Genomic DNA, 20,908 nt, shown 5'->3' on the forward strand with positions numbered 1-20,908 from the left:
GGAGACCATCTCTCGCTGCAGGTCTGAGAGCCCCCAGCTCTGAGAAGCATGATGCACCCATTTTTAAAAGCAATTATGTGCGAGGATCCCTTTCTCTTTCAATGAAATTCTTACGTTAAAAACCCATAATACACCTCATTCCAAAAAATTCACATCACACCCTTTATCAGCCAATGCCCAGTTAGGAGCAAACACACACCTCAGCAGGTGCTTCAGACAGAGAGGGTGGAATACAGGAAATTTTTTTTAAAGATTTTTATTTTGATGTGGACAATTTTTAAAGTCTTTATTGAATTTGTTACAATATTGCTTCTGCTTTATGTTTTGGTTTATTGGCCACAAGACCAGAGATGCAACCCACACCCCCCCTGCATTGGAAGGCAGAGTCTCAGCCGCTGGCCCAGTAGGGAAGTCCCTGGAATGCAGGAGATTGATTTCAAAAGTATTGCTGGAGAATCCAGTGTGTTTCTGTGACAAGACTGTAGGAAGGGCGAGAGGAAGAGAAGGGGGCAAGTGATGCCACCCAGAGACAGGTCACCGCCAGAAGCCAGCGCTGCCCCTGAGTTAGGGCAGCAGGAAGACCCAAGAGGCGTTCCTGTGGGTGTGTGGGACCCTCCCACCAGGGATATGCAAAGCAGCGGCACTGCCCTGCCGCCCTGCACAGGGGTCTCCTCTCCAGAACCTGGCTGCTGCCCCGGCCAAGGCATCTGGGAAATGCAGTGTCCACAGTCATTCCCCATAGGGTGCAGAGGGTGGGAGGAGGCTGGGCACCGGGGGTGGGGCACACGTCACCCCTGGGGTGGCAGGGAGTGTGAAACAGGCTGTGACCGTCCAGGGTTATTTCAGAGTGCGCAGGCTCGGGGGCCGCCTGACCGGAAGACAGTAGTTAGACGGATGCTCCCGCTCAGGGAGGTGCCATCATCAGCCCAGATGTGTCGCCTGAAACGCTCACACCCCCTGAGGGTCCTTGCCACCAGGGATGTGGTGTAGAGACTCGATAAGCATCATCGAAAAGCTCCAGATGAACGAAGGATATTCTTCTCTTGATGCTGAAGGCACTGGCATTTCCGGAGAGTCCATTGTGTTTCTGTGTGAGTCGTGTGACAAGAGTGTAGGATCTGAGCTCAGAGAGTTATGATAAGGTCTTCCATCCACCTGGAGGTAGCTAAGGACTGACCACACCCGGCCCTGCCAGCATTTGCTCATAGTACCTTCCAGCACTGGGACCATGGACCTCCAGACTGCCCCTAGACACAGGACTGCCTGCCGTGAGAGCACTGCCAGGGGTCCTGCAAAACAGCGCTTCCCTGGAAGTTAGGATCTGCTCATCGTTGAGATTCTGTCGACCTCAGACCCCACCACTCCCTGCTGTCTGACACCTGCTCCTTGACGCATGGCCTGCCTGGAGGCATTTGGATCTGTGGCTCCTACTTTATGACTTTGGTTTGTATATTAAGCCCAAGGGACAGCATATAATTCGTTGAGAACCGAGCCTGTGCCAGATGCCAGGGACGAAGTGTCAGAGATGGGGAATGCTGTGAGTGCCTGTGAGCTGCTCACACTCCAGGAAAACCCCACACGCCCCGACACACACAACTGTTCTCTGTGACACCCGTGAATGGGACTTGAGAAGGAGGCTGGGCCCCCCGGGAATGAACACAGAACCTGCCTGGGAGACCGGGTCTGCACACGACAAGAAGAGACATCTCGATGTCCTGGGCAGTAACTGGAGCCAGGGAGATGCCAGGCAGGGTCCAGGGACGCATTGATCTCAGTCCTGCCTGGAAGAGGGGCCCCGACGTCCCAGGAGCATGCACTGAGCTCCTTTGGCTTCTGGAAAGGAGCTTTGAGTTTTAGGTCTCCTTGGCAAGTAGACGAATTCCAAATCCCCCGCCTGTGTTCTGTCCTCCCCACGGTGTGTGTGTGTGTGCGTGAGTGTGAATGTGTATGCACACACGCATGCACCTGAGCCTCAAGAACGCATGGCTGCCCTGCCGGGTTCTAAGTCATCAGAGGCAGGTGATCGGCTGAGAGACGTGAACGTGTCTCGGTGTCCTCAGTCTCCCGCCCAGGAAGCTCTGTGGGTGTGATGGGTGCGGGTCTGCCGCTCTCTTCATGGTGCAGTGAGCGAGCGCCTGGTGCTGTGGGCCCACCCCCTGGGCCCCCTCTCCATCCCCCAAGTCAGCGCCTTGTCCGTCCCCACCTCCCGGATGCAGGAACACGCTTCTCTCATCTGCTGGGGCCACGCTGACCGGGGCTCACACGGTAGACATTTACTCCTCACAGTGCCAGAGGCCGAAGCCCAAGGTCAAGGCACCAGGTGAGCCCCTGGAGAGGGCTCCTTTCCTGGTTTGTAGGCAGCCGCCTTCTCCCTCGCAGGCTGGAGGGAGCCAGCTCTGGTCTCTGGCCTCTCCTTGAAAGTAAAAGTCACTTAGTCGTGTCCATCTCTGCGACCCTATGGACTATACAGTCCATGGAATGCTCCAGGCCAGAATACTGGAGTAGGTAGCCATTCCCTTCTCCAGGGGATCTTCCCGACCCAGGGATTGAGCCCAGGTCTCCTGCATTGCAGACAGATCCTTTACCAGCTGAGCCACCAGGGAAGCCCTGCCTCTCCTTATAAGGATGCTAGTCTCTTGGTGGGGTCTCCACCCTTGTGACCTCCCTCTGACCCTCATCACCTCCCTAAAGTCCCGGAGCCCCTGGGCCTCAGGTCGTGGGTGCAGATCAAGGCCCTTGTGACCACATAGGGTGGAGAAGATCCTCTGTCATCTCTCGAGTCCTGGGCCTGTGTGTGTGTGTGCGACGCACGGGCCACACCCACCTCTGTGATGGGCCGGTTGGACAGGCAATGACCCCGCGTGACGCTTTCAAGTTTCTGCCGAGTGTTCACATGTGCAGTGGATACACGGGGGCATCTGCGGGCCACAGGCCTGGGGATGCAGGGGCATCCGGGTCGGACCCACCTCTGCCACCAGGAGCCAACCCCGCCCCCAGCTGACTCGTGATTTTCAGGTAGCCCTTACATGAGGACGTGTTCTTGCGTGCCCATTTTTCCTGAAGCTGAATCTCAGAGAGGGCGAGAAATTTGTGGAAGGTCACAGATGAGAAAGGGCCAGCCCTGCCCTCAGGCCCCGGTTTGCCCGCCGAATCGGTCAGCAACCTGGCGGGAGTTGCGGCCATGAGCGGCTCGCCCCCGAGAGGGACGGGGCGCCTCCGAGGACACGAGGCTTTGAGCCACCTGGGGGAGGGGACACGGGGCTGAAGGGCGTGTGAGCGGCATGGAGCACGGAGAAAGGGCTGGGCTGCGGAGGGAAAGCCGCGATGTTTTTACCCTCCTGTCTCCACTGCTGCCTCCCACGGGATCTCTCCCAGGGAGTGGTGGCCGCAGCCCCTGGGCCTCCAGTGTGTCAGGCACGGGCTGTTTCTGTGACCCCCTGCTTTGCCCAGAGACCAGTTGAAATGCCAGTGGAGGGACAGGGCCCTGGAGAAGCAGGAATCCACTTAGGTCTGGGCCCCAGGGGGGCAGGATTGGGAACCAGCATATCTTCCAGGACACCCAGCTGGGGACGTCCCTAGCTGGGGTGAGGGAGGAAGCCCCCGCTTGGTCTTCATCCCCACCGGTCAGCTGAGAGCCCTGCGTCCCTGGGGGTGTGCGGCAGGAGATAGGGATACCTGGCAGGTACAGGGCTGGGTCTAGAGGTTCCAGGCTCCCCTTTAGCTGGCTGGGTGCCCTTAGGCCACTTAAATTCTCTGGGCCAGTGTCCTTATCTCTGAGTCTTCATGGGGCATCTGCTCCAACACGGCTGGGTGGACAGGACTCTGAGGGCGAGTTACACCTCAAACCAGGCGGCGTCCAGCCTCAGGTCTACAGGGAGCAGAGGGTTTGTGCTCTTCACGTTGACTCTGAAACAAAATCATTCACAGCCCTAACATCCCATTTTAATGATTTATGTATTAATTGTTAAATTAAGTAATAAGTAACTGGTTTAATTCATTGATAATTAGCTTTAGATAATTCATTATCATCACCCCATCTGACAAATAAGAGGCTGGACCCGGGCCATGCAGCTGGCGGGTGTGGGACCTGGCTCCTGCTTGCCCACTGGCCACGTGGCCTGCTTCTCAGAATCCAAAGGACATTGACTGAGAGTCACCAGCCCTTCAGACCCATGGGAATCCTGCAGCTCAGAGGTGAGGGGTCCTGTCCGGGACCACACCATGAACTCGTGGCAGCTGTTTAAGGGAAGAAGTTGATGACAGAGGAAAAACAGGATCTAGAGCCTGGCCTGTACCCCACTGAGCCTTCCCAAGCAAGAGCCATGAGGTGAGAGGGCATCGCTAGGAAGGAGGCAGGCTCAGCTGCCTGCCCGACAGCAAGCCCTGCCTGCAGCCTGCTCCCCACCAGCCTTCATACTGAGTGTGCAGAGTACATGCATGTCCCCCCATCCCTCCAAGCACCTGAAGACCCCTTCCCCTCCTCCAGGGATGCAGGGACCAATGGAAGGCCCAAGGGATGCCTTCAGCCAAGACCCGCTTCACTGAGGTCCTGTCCCTTTCTTTGACCTTGGCTCCGCCGGGTGGCGCGGTCAGAATGGACTTTTCCACCCGGCCGTCCACCTTGCAGCACGCAGGGCTCAGAAACCGCTGGGACCAAGAAAACCCTGTGTGACAAAATGAGAAAGCGAATCCTCAGGACAAGGACGACAGCAGACTCTAAGTGTTACCTCGGCCCCGTGCTCGTCGCGGGGTTGAATCACTTTCCTCTCCCCGCTAATGGCGTGCGTAATTGCACTGGTTTCCAGGCGTCCTTCACCCGCACTTATTTAGACTAGTGACTGATGCGTTGCCATGGAAACCAGCACTAGGAAAAAAAAAAAAAAAAGAAACCATCCCCGGTACAGTGGGAAGTGAAAGGATGCGGGCTCCAATCTGGAGCTTACAACTTGTGTCAAAGAACCGAATTTTCCGCCGATCCCGACGTGTGGTCTCCCAAAGTCAAATCTGAAAACCTCCCTGCGGATTAAACACTTGGAGCCATCTTTCTTCTTCCTGTTTTTTTTTTTTTCTTTTGTTCCACAATTCTGACTGCGGAGGGCTGCAACTTTTTTCCTCTTGGATTAACAGACAATAGTAGATGAGGGGGCCCTGTGGATGCGGGCTCCGAATGGACCCAGACCGGCAGCGGGACCAGCCTGAGTGAGATGGTCACACCCAGGTTAGAGACGATGGCTGAGAACTCCCGGTTCAAGAAGAAAGTTCATTTTGGAGGTACGGTGCGGTCTCCCGAACCTGCTCCCGGCGGGCGGCCGCACGCGAGTCTTTGTTCTTGACCCTCCGGGGCTGGCGCTGGGCTAGTCGGGGTGGCTGGCTGTGGAGGCGATGGCTCTGTGCTGGGTGTGTTTGAGAATTAGTGTATTTCTGGTGGTGGTGTTTCACCAGGGAAGGCTATTGTTTCCCTAACGGCTTTCTAGTGTTCCCAAGATAGAAGAGAAAAATCAAGGTAGCCGTCAAGTCACCCCAGCAGACTTGAGCATCTTGGGTACTGTTAGTGTCCCAGGGGCCTGGTTCTCCAAAGTCCTTTCAAGCTGCCATGGGGGCGGGGGGCGGGGGAAGGTGCAGGGAGTTAAGACCAACTGGAGCATCTATTCCTAGTGAGCGCTGTTGTTAAGTTCCAAGGGCGGACGACTGCATTGTGAGTCCCTGTGACTTAAAGGCATAGATGTGTCCAGGGTTCCTGTGTTCCCCCGACAAGCTGTATGGCACGTCTCCCCACACTGAACGGGGGGGCAGTGTGCCTCCCTACTCGTCCAGCTTGCCCTTCTGCAAAGAAAGCATGGCTGGTGTGCTTTTTAGTTCTGTGTGTGTGTGTGTGTGTGTGTGTTTTAAATCAAGTGAACTGGGTGCTTCTCTGGTATGGTAGCCTCTGAGACAAGAAAACACCATCTGTATTTTCAGCCCGCATCGCCTTCTTCAACTTCTACAGTAGGTTGTTGCCAACTGCACCCTCTCGCTCCCAGGAGCAGAGGACAGGGGACACAGCTAGCTTGCAAGGGCTCAGGCTGGGGAGCTCGGCGATCCTTGAAGGACCACCCCTCCCCCCACCGCCTCCCAGGGGTCCCCTTGAGGTTGTACAAGGAGACATTGAGCCATGAACGGCTGAGGCTCTGGCAACGCCCGCCCCCACCCCCCAGGTCTCACCTGCTGGTCCTCACCCACTGCCAGCCTCAGTATCTGTCACAGACCTGTAGCATCTTTGGGGGACAGGTTGGTGGGTTTCAGGGAACGCGCGCCCAAGAGGCTGGTGCGTGCCATTTGTAAGGTCACCGTCAGGGTGGGTCTTTGTGCGATCTGTTAGCGCCGCCTAACCCTGGATCCTCCTCAGCCTCCCAGACCCCCTGGTTCTTGCCAGGGTGAATCCGGTTACTCCCTTGGTCCTGAACCGTGCCGCGTCCAAGGTGTGCCTACATCGAGGCCGAGCCGGGACGTCTCAGCGACCTGCCCACACGATCAGGGCGGTTTCCTGGAGCTCAACAGGTCCCATTTTTCTCTGTGTCCTATTTCCTAAGCCTCAGCTGCCAGGGCCCCTAAAAAAGATTTTAAGGAACTAAAAAGAATCCTTCCGCCCCCAGTCGGTTCCTGGGTTTAAATCCAGCTTCGCTGCTCACCCCTTGTGTGTCCTTGGGTCTCTCACGTCACCTTTCTGGGCCCCTCCAGGGGGAAGGGGGCCGAGAACCCTGCCTCCAGGGAGGGGCGGCGTCAGCATGGGGAGAGGGGCTCCACAGTAGGGGCTCCCCTGCACCTCGGTTCTGTGCCAGGCGCTGCGATTGGCAGGGAAAGGCTGCAGTCAAGTGGAACTCAGGAGGAGGTGCTCCCCGGGGAGGGAGGGGTCTTGATGGTGGAGGCCGAGGATGGGGGAGCACAGAGGGGGTCAGTCCAGGTATCCTGGCCGGACAGAGGAAGGAAGCCTGCTCCCCCCAGGGCCTGGCTGCCGGCTTTGGTGCCAGGAGGCTCCCAGGGCCTGGCGTGTTTTCAAGCACCCTGCCCCTCCGCATGGTCATGCCAGCCCCGGGCTGCTGGGCCAGGGCAGCTCGGTCTCCCCCAGCCCCCTGAATGCTCCCCGTGATGGAGAGAGATGAGGACAGCCTCCTTGGCATGGGCGCTCCCGCCAAGCTTAGCAACAACATGCAATCAGGCTCCGAGTCCTCCATTTACTGTAATTTCCACTTAAACTGCCTGTCTGGCTCCATGGATCAGTATAAATGCTTCCACTGAGCCGCCTGGGCTGATTTTTTTTTTTTAAACCTTCTAATTACTGTAGAGTAGAGAGCGACTCATTGACAGCTAGCAGCTTTATTCATTTGTCCAGACAATTTGGGAGGGTGGAGACGGGGAAATGTGGCCAGGAACCCGGCTTACTCGGCCTCCCCCGAGTGGAGCCCCAGCCTCCCTTGCCCAAGGGCGACAAGACGGGGAGAGAGGCGGGTAAAGCAGAGCCTCAGACCTCGGGTCACAGCGCCGGGCGCCTGGGTGGAAGGCATCCGCTCGGGTGTCCCCACACCTGCCCTTGAATGGGCCAGGTCCTGCTCATCCTCAGACAGGGCTCCTGAATCTGAAAGCCCGGGGTCCAGGTTTCCTGCATTCTCTAGTGATTTTCAAAGCGCAGCATCGTAAAGCACCTCCCGCAGGGAATGACTCATCTGGAAGGCTTGTCCTGTACAGACGTGATGAAGGGGACTCAAGTGTGAGCCATGCCCCTGAGCCGGGCTAGGGTCCCAGCTCTGCCGCCCACAGGCTGAGCGCCTTGAAAATGGTCCAGTCATGTCTGGTGTTCTGGCCGAGCCTCGTGGAGCTGCGGGCGGCGATAGCAGAGGCATTCAGAGAGCAGCCTAACAACCAGTCCGGCCGCCCCTCGAGAGCTGTGTGACTTGGGATTGTCGCCTAACCTCTCTGTGCTTTGATTTTTCTGCCCCCGGAACAACAGCATCTGGTTCATGGTGCAGTGATTGATTAAACCAGAGAAGACGTGTCCCCCGGAACCGCTACCCTAATGCACAGGGCTTTCCTTGTCCCACCCGACAGGAAGGCGGGGCCAGACCTGGCTTCTTCTGCCTGCTGTCCTGACACTCCCTCCCGACACTCCCTCCCAGGAAGGGGTGGTGCAGCTTGACTTCCACAGTGCAGATGGGAAAGGGAGCATGCCCTGGGGGGACCTCTTTTGGGGAAAGGAAGCCCCTCCCAGCAGATGCCGGCTCCTGCCTCATTGGCCGAGACCCAGTCACACGGCCTCCCCTGGGAGGAGCCTGGGGATGACTGTTGTTGGCCACCCCAGTCCTTTGGAGGGAAAGGAACTGGGAAGTGGGTGTAGAATGGCCGACAGAGAGAGCTGGTGGGGAGAAAGGCCATCTCAGCACGGGGCAGAGCGTGCCAGGCAGGGCAGGGCGGTGGATGGGACGACCAGCCTTTCCCTGCGATTCCCCACGATCAGCAGGGAAAGGCTGCACTCAAGTGGGACCCAAGAGGAGGTGCTCCCCAAGGAGGGAGGGGTCTTGATGTTGGAGGGGCCGGTGATGTGTGGACGCCGACTGGGGGAGCACAGAGGGGGGTCGACCCGCCTCACAGTTCCTAACGGGGATCCGAGGTAGGAACCCCAGCTGCTGTTCAGCCTCGCCTGCACAGTCGCAGTGGGGTACCACGGCTGAGGGCGCAGGGTGGCTGGAGCACCCCAGCAGAGTTCACGTGTTTTGCGCTTCGTGCGCGGCCCCCGGGGGTCACCTGTGATGGTGACGGTGGGTGACGGATGTCCGCACAGGTCAGGACCATGACGGCGGCAGTGGCAGCCCTGGGAGCCTCACCGCCCCCCACACCCCGTCCTCGAGCACTGCTCTGGAAGCCCAGCCTCCCTGCTGCTTTAAAGCCCCCCTGCCCGTACACCGAGCATCCTGGCTGAGCCACAGCACAGCCCCCACCTGCCCTTGGCTCCCCGGCGCGTGGGCTCATCTCTCCCGAGGCGGAGGAGGTGAATCTGGTGCTGGCGGGCCTCGGCGGGTGGGCCCGAGCCCAGCTACCGCCAAGTTCCGTGAGGGCTTCGCAGCTGCGCCTGGCGTGGGGCAGGAAGACAGCTTCCTGAGTCGCAGCCGCACAAGCAGCCCCATCTTCCTTCAGCCAAGCGACGGCTGCTCATCCTGCAGGTGTTCCCTTCGTCTTACTGTGGGCAGCGGGCTGGGATGACTGCGGAGAAACACAGGCCTGCTGTGTCCGGTCCTCTGCAGCGCACTCCATTCGTCCTGGAGCTCGAGACTAGCACCGTCCTTTCCTTTGGGTTTTGGCGTCTGCAGGTCCAGCTCTCGTGTGGTGCCAGCATGTTTTGGGGACCCTGCGGGACTGGTGATGGCTGGCACTCCCCATGCCCCACTGCACACGCCCACTCAAAAGTGAATTCATGGCAAGTTTTTGAAAACTTCCGACGGCCCTTGCCACTCAGTCCTTACCCAGCTGGATGAGCCCGGAGCCGGTCTTCCCGGGGCTAACGACACACGGCACACACGGGCACCCTGCGGTCCTCCAGGGAGCTGGGAGTTAAGAGAACCAGTGACTCAGGTGTGTGTTGGTGCCGGAGCCCACTGTGGAGGCGGCCTGGACCACCGAAACCAAGACGCTTCAGGGTAGAGCGCCTGACCCGGGCAAAAGTGGGGCTGCAGGTCTCGGGGGGAGGGTTGCTGTTTGTCCAGAGGCTGGTTCTGTTCACCGAAGGGACCTCGGGCACAGGTCAAACCGTTTATCTCCCTTTACATATTAAAAGCAGAGACATCACTTTGCCAACGTAGTTCCGTATGATCAAAGCTGGTTTTCCAATAGTCATGTACAGATGTGAGCTGCGCCATCAGGAAGGCTGAGCGCCGAAGAACTGATGCTTTGAAGCTGTGGAGAAGACTCTTGAGAGTCCCTTGGACTGCAAGGAGATCAAACCAGTCCATCCTAAAGGAAATCAATTCTGAATATTCACTGGAAGGACTGATGCTGAAGCTCAAATACTTTGGCCACCTGATGTGAAGAACTGACCCATTGGAAAAGACCCTGATGCTGGGAAAGATTGAAGGCAGGAGGAGAAGGGGACGACAGAGGATAAGATGGTTGGATGGCATCACTGACTCAATGGACATGAGCTTGAGCAAGCTCTGGGAGATGGAGATGGACAGGGAGGCCTGGCGTGCTGCGGTCCGTGGGGTCGCAAAGACTCAGGCACCACATGGCAGCTGAACAACAGCAGCGACACAGAGGAGAGGCTGAGGGTCAGAGGCGCCGGTGCCCACCTGGGTCTCTCTGTGGCTCTGCAGTCAGACATTGACCTGCGCTCTGTCTTGTACCTGCAAACAGAGGAATGGCCCTTGCTAGAGAAGCATTGTTCTTTCTCCTGGGGAGTTCTTGACCTGAGAGCAGGATTCTGAGTTCCTTCACTGAGGGGTTTAAACAGTGTTCTGAGCAAGTTTGGCCCCACTGTGCTGTCCTGCAGGGACGGTCTCTCCATGGTCATGGAGGGCAGGTGATGGCCAGAGACGTCTGTGTCCTGATCCCTGGAACAGGTGACTGTGTCCAGATACGTGGCCAAGGGCAAGGAAGGTCACAGATGGAAAGAAGTTGCTAGACCACTGACTTTAAGATGAGGGGAGATGATCCTGGGTCCCAGGGCTCCTTAAATTGTGAGAGAGAGAGACAGACTCCAGAATCAGAATGATGGGGATTAGAGGGTTCGACCCATAGTGCCAGCTTGGGAGGTGGAGGAAGGGGTCACAACCGAGGAATGGGGAAGCCTCTAGAAGCCAGAAAAGGCAAAGGGACAGGCTGACCCCAGGAGCCCCCCACAGGCAGGAGCCCCGCCCACACCTTGATCTTAGCTCCTGAGACCCCCAGCGGATCCCGACCTACAGAATCGTAAGGTCATGGACTTCTGTTGTTCCTGGCCAGTAGATTTGTGGTCACTTGTTACAGCAGCCACAGGGAGCTAGTCCCCCAACCTTAGTGGGGACGTGGGATGCAGTCCAGCTGTCTTTGAGGAGCAGGGTCCCTATTTTCCCTCCCCTCCCTCATGAGGCCCATATCAACCTCCCAGAAGGTGCTGGGTCCGTGGCCTGCAGCTGATGAAGTGACTGAGTGAGTGAGCCAAGCTGTCATGGTGTGAATGTGAGAAGTGGCTTCAGGTCAAAGTCGCGTCCCTCAGCCAGTGGTCCTCGGACGTGAGGTCTTGACCTCCGTGCCCAGTGGTGGGGTGGGCACCTGTCAGCCCAGTGTGGTGACCGTGGTGGTGGAGCTGGGTGCTGAGCTCCCTGGCCCCCTGCGCTGTGCGGGCTCACCAGCCCCTCACACTGGTTGCCCCCTTTCGTGAGTCCTGGGGTCTGGCCCCGGTGGGAGGTGATGGTGAACTTGAGACCCCGGCCTGCCCCCCGACACCTGCCTCTGTGCCCACCGAGGCTTCTTCCCACACTCCTGTCTCTGGTCCTCCACTGCATGGAGCCCATGGGCATTGTCGGTTTTAAAACAGAGAAGTTATTTCAGTCTCCATCCCCGTCGGTAATTTCTTTCCTCCTTACGGTCCGGAGCCTGCCCTTGGCTCAGGCCCGGGTGTAGCCTGAACAGTGTCTGATTTAAAACCCACCGGAGATGGCGGGAGCCTCGTGGGCGGGAGGTGTGGGGATGCTGGGGGCCCCGCCGTCCGACTCCAGGCAGGAAGCGCCACCTCGTGGGCTGGCGGGGGGCCGCGTGGTGAGGGTGTGGGGCCCCCACGTGCAGGGGTCCTCTCGGTCCTTTCTGCCTCTTTGGGGCGAGGGGCTGACAGTAACAGCCAAAAAGATGTAGAGTCCAGGGGAGGGGCTGGAACAGAGGCGGGCAGGGGGGAGGCCTGGAGGTCCTCAAAGACCACTTCCTCTTCTCGCTGGGTCTCTGGAGCTCCGTCTCTCTGTGTTTTTCTTTGTCTCTGTCTCTGTAGGTGTCTCTCCGTCTTCGTCTCTGTCTTGCTCACTCACCGTCTCTCTCTGACTCTCTGTGTATATCTGTCTCCCTCTCTATTTATCTCTGTGTCATTGTGCATCTCGGTCTCTGTCTGTGGATATCTGTGTGCCTCTCTGTCCCTGCCTCTGTCTGACTCCCCTTTTGCTGGGCTTGAGGCTCAGCTCCAGGGAACACACCCAGACAGGACTCTGAAGGCAGTGGAGGCCCCTCGTCTTTGAGTTTCGGTCCTGCACAGCGAGTGAGCTCAGCCAGTTGTCAGCTCCCAGGCCTGCGGGGCAGCCGTGCAGGTGGGCACGCCTGGGTTCTGTGCTCCCCTCCCTTGGACTCCGCACTGCTGTCTCAGGCGCCCGGGGTCAGAGTGTCACTGGGCTGGGCCACAGCTGGAGGCCCTGGGGAGCACACTGAGGTGGGGGGATGAACTGGGCAGCGTGACCTGGAAATGTCGCATCGTCTTTGCGCTCAGTCTGCTGTCCACGGCCGGCCTCGACTCTCTCACGGATCGGGGCGGCGTCTGGACCTCCCCATCCCCAGTGGGCTCCCTCTGGTTGTGCTGGCCTGGGGACGCCTGCCTGGGGCCAGGTTGGAGCGTGCCTGAGGGCATGCTGCCCCCGGGGGTGTTAGGAACCCCGCATGTTATCACAGTCGACACAGAGCGTAGGACCTGGAGGCAGGTGTCCACGGCTGCCCTGGCCAGCTGCACCATCTGTGGGCCCGCCGCCCGTCCAGACCCCTGGGTGAAATCCGGAGACACTGCCTTGGTCCACCTGGGTGACGAGAGTTTCTGTCCAGAACAACAGAGGAGCTGGAAGACAGGGAGGGCTCTTGTGGCTCAAGAGATGTAAAACCCACGTGAGCCGAGTCAAAGGAGGAAAGCTTCCCCCCACCACCCCGTAGGGACGCAGCGGCCTCTCCTGGACCCCGAGGTGGAACATGTGGCCCGGCGGGTCCCAGAAGCGGGTTCTGGAAGCAGAACGTGGGGGGCTTTTGGGAGCCAAGCCAGCTCGGCCGTCTCCAGGCCTACACGTGTCCCCACTACCCTGAGCCTCTTGCCTCAACGTCCGTTCTTTCGTGCCCCCGACGAGGTGTGCCCAGTGACAGCCTTGGTGCTCGAGCAGAGGCATCCTCTGTTTACACAGGGGACAGAGACTGGTCTCTCCTACTCCAGATTTCCTGGAGGGACTCTGATGAGCCGGGCTGGCAGTTCTGGTCAGGGCATGAGGTTCTGAGTACAGACGTGGTTGGGGTCTTCCTCTGTCCCAGGGGCAGAAGGATGCTTTTCAAGACGGCTTCCTGGAGAACAGCAGTGGCCGACAGCCCATCGGGAAGGGACTTGGGCCCTCCCCACAGGCCATAAGGTCCATTCTGCTGCTGGCCCCATTTTATAGATGAGAAGACTGAGGCTTGGAGAGGCTCTTTCCTGCCCAGGGCCGTGCCGCTCACTAGGACTGAAGCTCACATTGCCTTGTCTAGAGGCAGGCTTCCCTCCCTGCCTCTCCTGTCCACGGCAACTCACAAGCGAGGGGACCGCCCCACATGGGAGCCAGGTGGGGGTCGGGGCCTGGCGCTCACGCGGCCTCAGCCCTGCTCTGCTGTTCTCACCCTTTCCCCATGGCCATTTCTTGCCCCTACAGCCCACCTCCTCCCCACGCCACGCTTTGAGTCCTTTTTTGACCTTTCAGAGTCTTAATCAGTTTCTTTGAGGATTCCCCTTCTTGTTTCCTTTGCCAGGAACTCAATGATACTCAGTGACACTCGAGGCCCAGAGGCCACGAGACCTTCCCGGGCTTCCTCGCTGGGAAGGATCTTCTCCCAGCAGCTCTACGGGAAGGGCTATTTTAGATGCTGACAATCTGAATCTCGTCATGCAATCTGTCACTCCCTTTCACGAGTTGCAAGAGGTATAGGGAATGGAATTTCTAGGGTTTTTTTTTTTTCCTCTCACTGTAGATTTTTCTAGGCCATATTCTGAGACAAGCTTTCAGGGCACACCAGCTTAAACACTTTGTAGCCCTCTTCCGGGCAAGGGGGTTCGGTCTCCCGTCGCACGGGTGGTGGAGGGGGATGGGTCTCCCTGAGAAGGCAGAGCAGCTGTGGGGTCATTTCATCCAAATGTCTGGCTGGATGGTGGAGAAAATGAGAGTCCGGGGCGGCAGGGAGAGGTCGCAGGGCGTCGCCCCAAGGTCAAGGTGAGGACTCCAGTTTCGCAGTTTGCAGGGTGGCCACTTCCGCTCATTAGCATCGGAATTAAACTCAGTCTTCTGCGCGGTGTCCTCAACTTGTTCCAGTTTCACAGCCAGGGAGGTGGCCGTGCCAACGCTGGCAAAGAACAAAGGGGCCCAGAAACGTGGGTTTTTTTCCCCTGTGGCTTGTTACTCCACAGCTGTCGAGCACCTACTGTGTGCCAGGCTGTGTAGTAGGAGCTGAGGACCCAGCAGTGCAGTGAGCTTTGAGCGGGTGGAGGAATGTCCCAGAGAGACTCTCGGAAGTGCAAAGGCCCCGGGGTGCCAGTCAGTTCGTCAGGTTCAAGGGAGAGAAGAAAGTGTTAGTTGCTCAGTCATGGCCAACTCTTTGAAACCCCTATGAACTGTAGCGCACCAGGCTCCTCTGTCCATGGGATTCTTCAGGCAAGAATTCTGGAGTGGGTACCTGTTCCCTTCTCCAGGGGATCTTCCCCACCCAGGGATCGAAACCCAGGTTTCCTGAATTGCAGGCAGTCTTTTCCGTCCGAGCCACCAGGGAAGCCCAAGAGGAGGCTTATAGAGCAGGAGTGAAGTGATCCAGGAGGGAAGAGAGGAGAGGAGGGCTCAGAGGCGGACAGGGCCTCGTCGTGACAGACCTGTGTCCTCAGGGGCACAGGGAGGCAGAGGCAGCTCTGATGTCATTGGGAAACCATCGGAAAATGGTTAAGCAGAAAAGTGGCATCATCTGATACATTTTTCTGAAGCTCATTCTATATAGAGGTTCAGAAGATGATGGTCATTCAGATGAGAGTGGTAGTGACTGCTGGCGTCCAAGCTGAGTGGGACTAGGCGTTTCCATATGAAGCACTGAGCCTGAAACTGGCCCGGGAGGGGGCCCTGGTTGTGAACCATTCACTTCGAGAAGCTTCTGTGTCGTTTAGGAAACGTGAGTCAGAAGTTCCTGCTTAGGTGGTTGGTTTTTCAGCGTTGCTTTTCATAAGCAGAGAGGCCGCCCTCTCCGCTACTCACACAGGCCTGTGATGCCTGCCGAGCTCTCTCCGTGTCCAGCAGAGTGTGCTCCTATTGCATCTTGGGTGGTTCTCCACTTTCTTCTACAAAGAACGGGCATCCTCCCAGACAGGGGGCCAGATTCAGCCTCTGTCTTGATTTTTGTCTGGTCTCCCTTTCTACCCTCGCCAGGACTCTTGGTTGCCAGAGAGCCAGTTCTGCCAGGCTTGAGCAAAAACATGGAGTGTACTGACTTGCATGACAGAGAAGACCACGCGTCGTCTGCATCAGTCAGCTTATCCAGGGAAAGCTGCAGTAACAAACATGCCTCTGATCTCAGTGGCCTGAAACCACGAAGGGTTCTTTCCTGCTCACACCACCTGTTTGAGCAGGAAAGGGGGCATCCCAGGGGGCACACATGGGGACCCAGATTCTTACAACAACCATCATCTCAGACATTTTGGTCGCCACGCCCATGGGCAAAGAAACAGTATGGGGGTGAAGGGGGGTGGGGGCGGGGAGAATCTTAGGAAGTGACATGAGTCAGTTTGGGAAAACTCATTTGGACAAAACAAGTTTTGAGGATCCATCCAAGCATACACCCAGAGGGAATAAAGCCAGAAATCCTGAGTGAGTAGCTTTCATGACCACCAGAAGCAAAAATCCAGGGATTCTCAGCGACAGGCCCACGTGTCCCTCTGTCCCTGGGCCCAGCTTTCAGCCCTGCCTCTTGCTGTGTGCAGGCTGCATGGACAGGCTGGTTCTCCCCTTGACGTGCTGTGACGCCCACTGGCTGCCCACAGCCTGCGTCCTCCCACCTCATGGCCAAGATCGCCTTCCTCAGCCTCCAGACCTCAGAACGTCTCAGAAAAAGGCCATTGCCCCTCTGTGGGTCATGGATGGGTTGCTGGTGAAGATGCCTCCTCCCAGGGACCCAAGCAGATGCTGACCCACGGGACTGTGACTCGCAGTGGCTTGGGTGACCTCAGGCAGCTCAGGCAACCTCTCTGAGCCCCACCTTCCTCGCTTGTCAACCAGAAACAGGAACAGTATTGAGCTCATGCATATAAAGCACTTAGAATGTGTGTGGATGTTTGGAAACACAGTAGCTGTTGGCGACTGTCAGCCAGGCTCCAGAGGCACAATGCTGAGGGTCTGCTCTCACAGGATGTGTGACCTTGGAGGCCTTGAGGAGCAGAGGAGGACCCTACCCCTACATGCATAGGAGGAACCAGATAACAGAGTGCTTCCCACTCGCCAAGCACTGTTGCAGCATTTTCCATGAATTAATTCGTCTACTCCTCAACCACTTGCCTGTGAGTAGGAAGTGTTATTATCCCCACTTTACAAATGAAGAGCCTGGCGACCTGCAGCCAGTCAACAGCAGAGCTGGGCTCTGAATTCAGGCCAGTGTAAGCCCCAGAGCCCACATCCCCCATCATAGCACTCTGCTGCTTCTGCAAAACAGCGGCAAGAAATCCACTTAGCCCTGGCTGCTGCAGGAAGACGAAATAAGGTGAACAACTTCATTTACTGGAAAAGAAAAAAAAAAGCTAGCTTAGTAGAGCTGCTGTGAAGACAGGAATGATGGGAATGATGTTAATAGAGATGGTGACGATAGGGACGTGGTGATTGGTGGTGGTGATGAAGATGAGGCTGTGATGACGATGACGATCAGAGTAAGGGTGACGATGGTGGTGGTGAAGGTGAAGATGGTGGTGTGATGGTGATGCTCGTGGGGCTGGTAATGGTGAAGATGGTGGTGGTGAAGATGGTGGTGTGATGGTGGTGATGCTCGTGGGGCTGGTGATGGTGAAGGTGGTGGTGGTGAAGATGGTGGTGGTAAGATGGTGGTGTGATGGTGGTGATGCTCGTGGGGCTGGTGATGGTGAAGGTGGTGGTGGTGAAGATGGTGGTATGGTCCTGATGAACATGGGGCTGGTGAAGGTGGTGGTGGTGAAGATGGTGGTATGGTCCTGATGAACATGACGGTGGTGAGAGTAGAGATGCTGCTGCTGCTGTGATGAGGCTGATGGTGGCGGCACTGGTGACGGTAATGCTGAAGATGTGATGGGCCCCTTTGCTGTCCCTCAGAGCGGAAGTCTCACTGTGTCCAGAATCCAGAGGGCAGGGAATGTCCATGCGGTGGGAGTTGTTTACAAAGCAGTCAGAGATAATATTATCCCCAAAGCTGCCCTTTCTCTTGTAACACAATTGTGGGAGCAGAATGGAGCCCATTGTTTTTAAGGCCAGATTAAAAACTTGGTAAATCTGGTGTCAGTCTACATCCTTCTCTCTTTTGTCTAAAATTTTCTTGGTCCACAAAATCCCAAACTCTGGGAACCCCTGGCTAGCAGATCTAGAAACGGTCTCTTTCTGAAACCTTTGTTTCCTCTGGTAAACACGTGGACATGTACACACACACACACACACACACACACGTTGACTACACGCTCTGCTCCTGCGACCTGGAACCTCTGACCCCAGCCAGCGGCCGGCACGAGCCAGCTCTCAGAGCCCAGCAGTTCCCTAGACAACCAGCACAGAGCCTGCACGTGGGGCTTAAGCAACAGGAAATAAGCAATTGTAACAACAGTTAGCAGCCCATCCCCACAGTCATTCAATGGTTTCCTGAGCTGCATTGCTTAACCCCACAAATGGGTTCCAATCCTGCTTATCCTCCAGGGCCTGGGGAGTGTGTTGCCCCACTCGGATGTCACAGGGATGGCCTGGCCAGATGCTCTGCCTGGCCCACGTGCTCCCCCCTCCGCTACACAGTTATCTGACTCCTGGGGCCCTCAGCCCAGCCAGCATCCCCACCCCACCCCCAAGATCCTGAGCCCCAGAGAGCAGAGCCCCACCGTCTCTGAGCCCTTCTAATCCCCACATGTGGGGCACGGGGCCTGGCCTCCAGGTGGACCTGATGAATGGTAACTAGACGTGAACGTGTGCAGGATGCCAGGGAGGAGGATGGGGAGCACCTGGGCACGTGTGGCCCTGCTGCCAAGCACAGCGGACATACGTACAGCCCAGCTGGACCAGTGTCTCCAGGTCCCTCCGACTGTGTGAAGTGTGTTTCTATTTGCTGATTACAGTGGACTGTTGGGATTGGGTCTGCCAGCTCTGACATCACATGTCTGCCAAGAGTTAGACACCAGGGGTGATACAGAGAGAACTAAGGCCAGATCCCTGCCTTTAAGCACTGAAGGAGCACTCAGCCCTCACCAGGGACCCGTGGGTGTGGTCTGCTGGTTCTCAGCCTGGCCCTAAGGCCAGATCCCTGCCTTTAAGCACTGAAGGAGCACTCAGCCCTCACCAGGGACCCGTGGGTGTGGTCTGCTGCTTCTCAGCCTGGCCCTGGAGCCCGTCTGCTGGCCGAGGACCCATCCTAGCCATGCTGTTCACCCGGTGTGTGCCTTGGCCTCGGCAATCCTCAGTAGACCCATCTGTAAAATGGGTCCAGCAGTCTTACCTCCCTCACCAGGCTTCTGTCACCAACAAGTGGGAGCCTGGATGGGCACAAATCGTGACCCAGGGGAGGGACTCGATAGATGTTAGTGAGGACAGAGATGTTACAGACCCAGGTTCTTGGACTCTTTAATCAACAGAAATGGATAAAGAGGCCAGATGAGGATCAGGCCAGGCGTTACTAGGACTCATACTGCCCCACAAGGGACAGAGGACCAGAAACTCGCTCCCTTGCTGCGCTCCAGGGGAGCGAGCTGGTTCCTTAAACGGGGTGAGGGTAGGGGCGGGTTGGTGGGCTGGGCCAAAGGAGTGACTGAGGTGGTCTGCCCACCCCCTCGGTGGTGCCATGTGCAGAGATCACACGTGGTACCTGCTTTTGCTCCCTGTTCCTCGGAAGGGGCCGCTGGGCTTTTCGGTCTTTTGTATCTTGTCCAGAATCTGCCCCAACTGCACACACACGTGTTTGTTTTTAGTTCCTTTGAGTTTCTCTGTACCTGTCGCTCGAGGAGACGTTTGTCCGGTTGCAAACCTGCAGTGAGGGGTCCCACATCCCAGCCTGTCCCAAAGACAGTGATGACAAAGCAAAGACAGACGCCGAGCGGAGGCGAGTGGCTCGCTCCACGGCGAGGACACACGGGGATAGGAAGGGTGGCATGAGATGGACCAAAGGCAGGGGACCACCCTTGGCTGGACTTGGCGGGACGTGCAGAGTGGCACACATACCCCCTCCCCAGGGGCCATGACGGGCAGATGAGTGGGTACAGGAGCAGCGCTCGGAACAGGGCCTGGGACCCAGTCAGTGCTCAGCCTCAGGGAGCACGATGGGGATGCGGCTGTTACCCAGCTTCAGGGGATTTTAACTTTCGCATCACTGGAGCCTCAGGTGGAGTGATGAGAGAGGCCGGGGGAGCCGAGTCCCAGAGAACCTTTAAGGCAGTGTTAGCTGCTCTGACACGCAGGTCCCTGGAGTGTAGCCCAAGGCCGGACAAGTGTGCTGCCCACTTTAACAGCTAACGCACAGCGACCCAGGCATTGCTAGGAATCCTTGAGGATCCCATCATCCTCTCAGGCCTGGGAGTCCTAGCTTTGAGCTGGGAGAAGCAGCAAGAGAGGATATGGAGAGCTCCCTGGCCTCCATAGAAGCCAAGCTTGGAAGGGACACACACACACACACACCCCTCTCCCCTCCCCCCCTGCAGTGGCGTGTGCTCAAGTTCCATTGGTGAGAGCTGGTCACGTGGCCATGCCTGGCTGCAGGGGGTGCTGGGAAATGTAGTCCTAAGCTGGCTGCCTGGTCCTCTCGGCCCCCAAAGGCAACACCGCACTTTATATTAATAGAAGGAGGCATGTATTTTTGCTGCATCAGCTGCCTCTGGGCCTGAAAGGAGTCAACTGTTATCAGGCATACCCTTCTCAATGCCTTTGCAGTTGTTCACATTTCCACTGGAAATGTGCTTTTGGGTTTGGATAACATTACATTTGCTTTGAAACGTTGGGTCAGAGAGACGGACAACAGAGTTACAAGGGTTTGCGTGAGATTTCGGCCATCTTCCTGAAGCTAACCACACAATTTTCTCTGTATTTTTCCCAGGGTTTGGGAAAGAGGGTGTGCAGGGGGAAATATCTGAACAATAAGTCAGAAGCAGCCGTATTTCTTGCATTTGTGCTGTTGTGGGTTTTTCCCTCCAGCTCTGAGCTATCAATTAAGTCTAACTACACCATTCTTATAATTTCCCGTGAAATTTACCTCGAAATCTGCTGAGTAAGAGAAGTAAGCAGAGGACTTAATTAGGACCTTAATCACGTTTGTTTGGTTTTTGTTTGTTTTAGGAGAAAGTAACGATAATCAGGGTCTTCCCAGGTGGCACGGTGGTAAAGATCCACCTGCCAATGCAGGAGACACAAGAGATGCGAGTTTGATCCCTGGGTTGGGAAGATCCCCTGAAGAAGGAAATGGCAACCCACTCCAGTATTCTTGCCTGGGACATCCCCTGCACAGAGGAGCCTGGGGGGAGCTACAGGCCATGGAGATGCAAAGAGTTGGACACGATTGAGTGACTGAACACACAATTATCAGCAAAATAGCAATAAAGATTCTTTTTTCCCCAAAGCAGTCATCCACAGGTTCTCATGTTTGCTGGACGGCTGGGCAGCGTCACTTCAGAATACCGTTCTAGCAGGTTCCATGTGCCGAGTGGGCTGCCACTGCTCCCACTGCGACCTGCACGGCCCTGTCTTCTTTGCAG

General features: G+C 57.0%; 1 protein-coding gene across 1 annotated transcript in view; it reads left to right on the forward strand.

The window, feature by feature from the left end:
* The window catches only part of SHANK2 (SH3 and multiple ankyrin repeat domains 2), a 563,804-nt gene that overhangs the window by 342,249 nt on the left and 200,647 nt on the right, over positions 1–20,908 (forward strand).

Source organism: Bos mutus, chromosome 22, assembly GCF_027580195.1.
Source record: "Bos mutus isolate GX-2022 chromosome 22, NWIPB_WYAK_1.1, whole genome shotgun sequence".
Lineage (NCBI taxonomy): Eukaryota > Metazoa > Chordata > Mammalia > Artiodactyla > Bovidae > Bos > Bos mutus.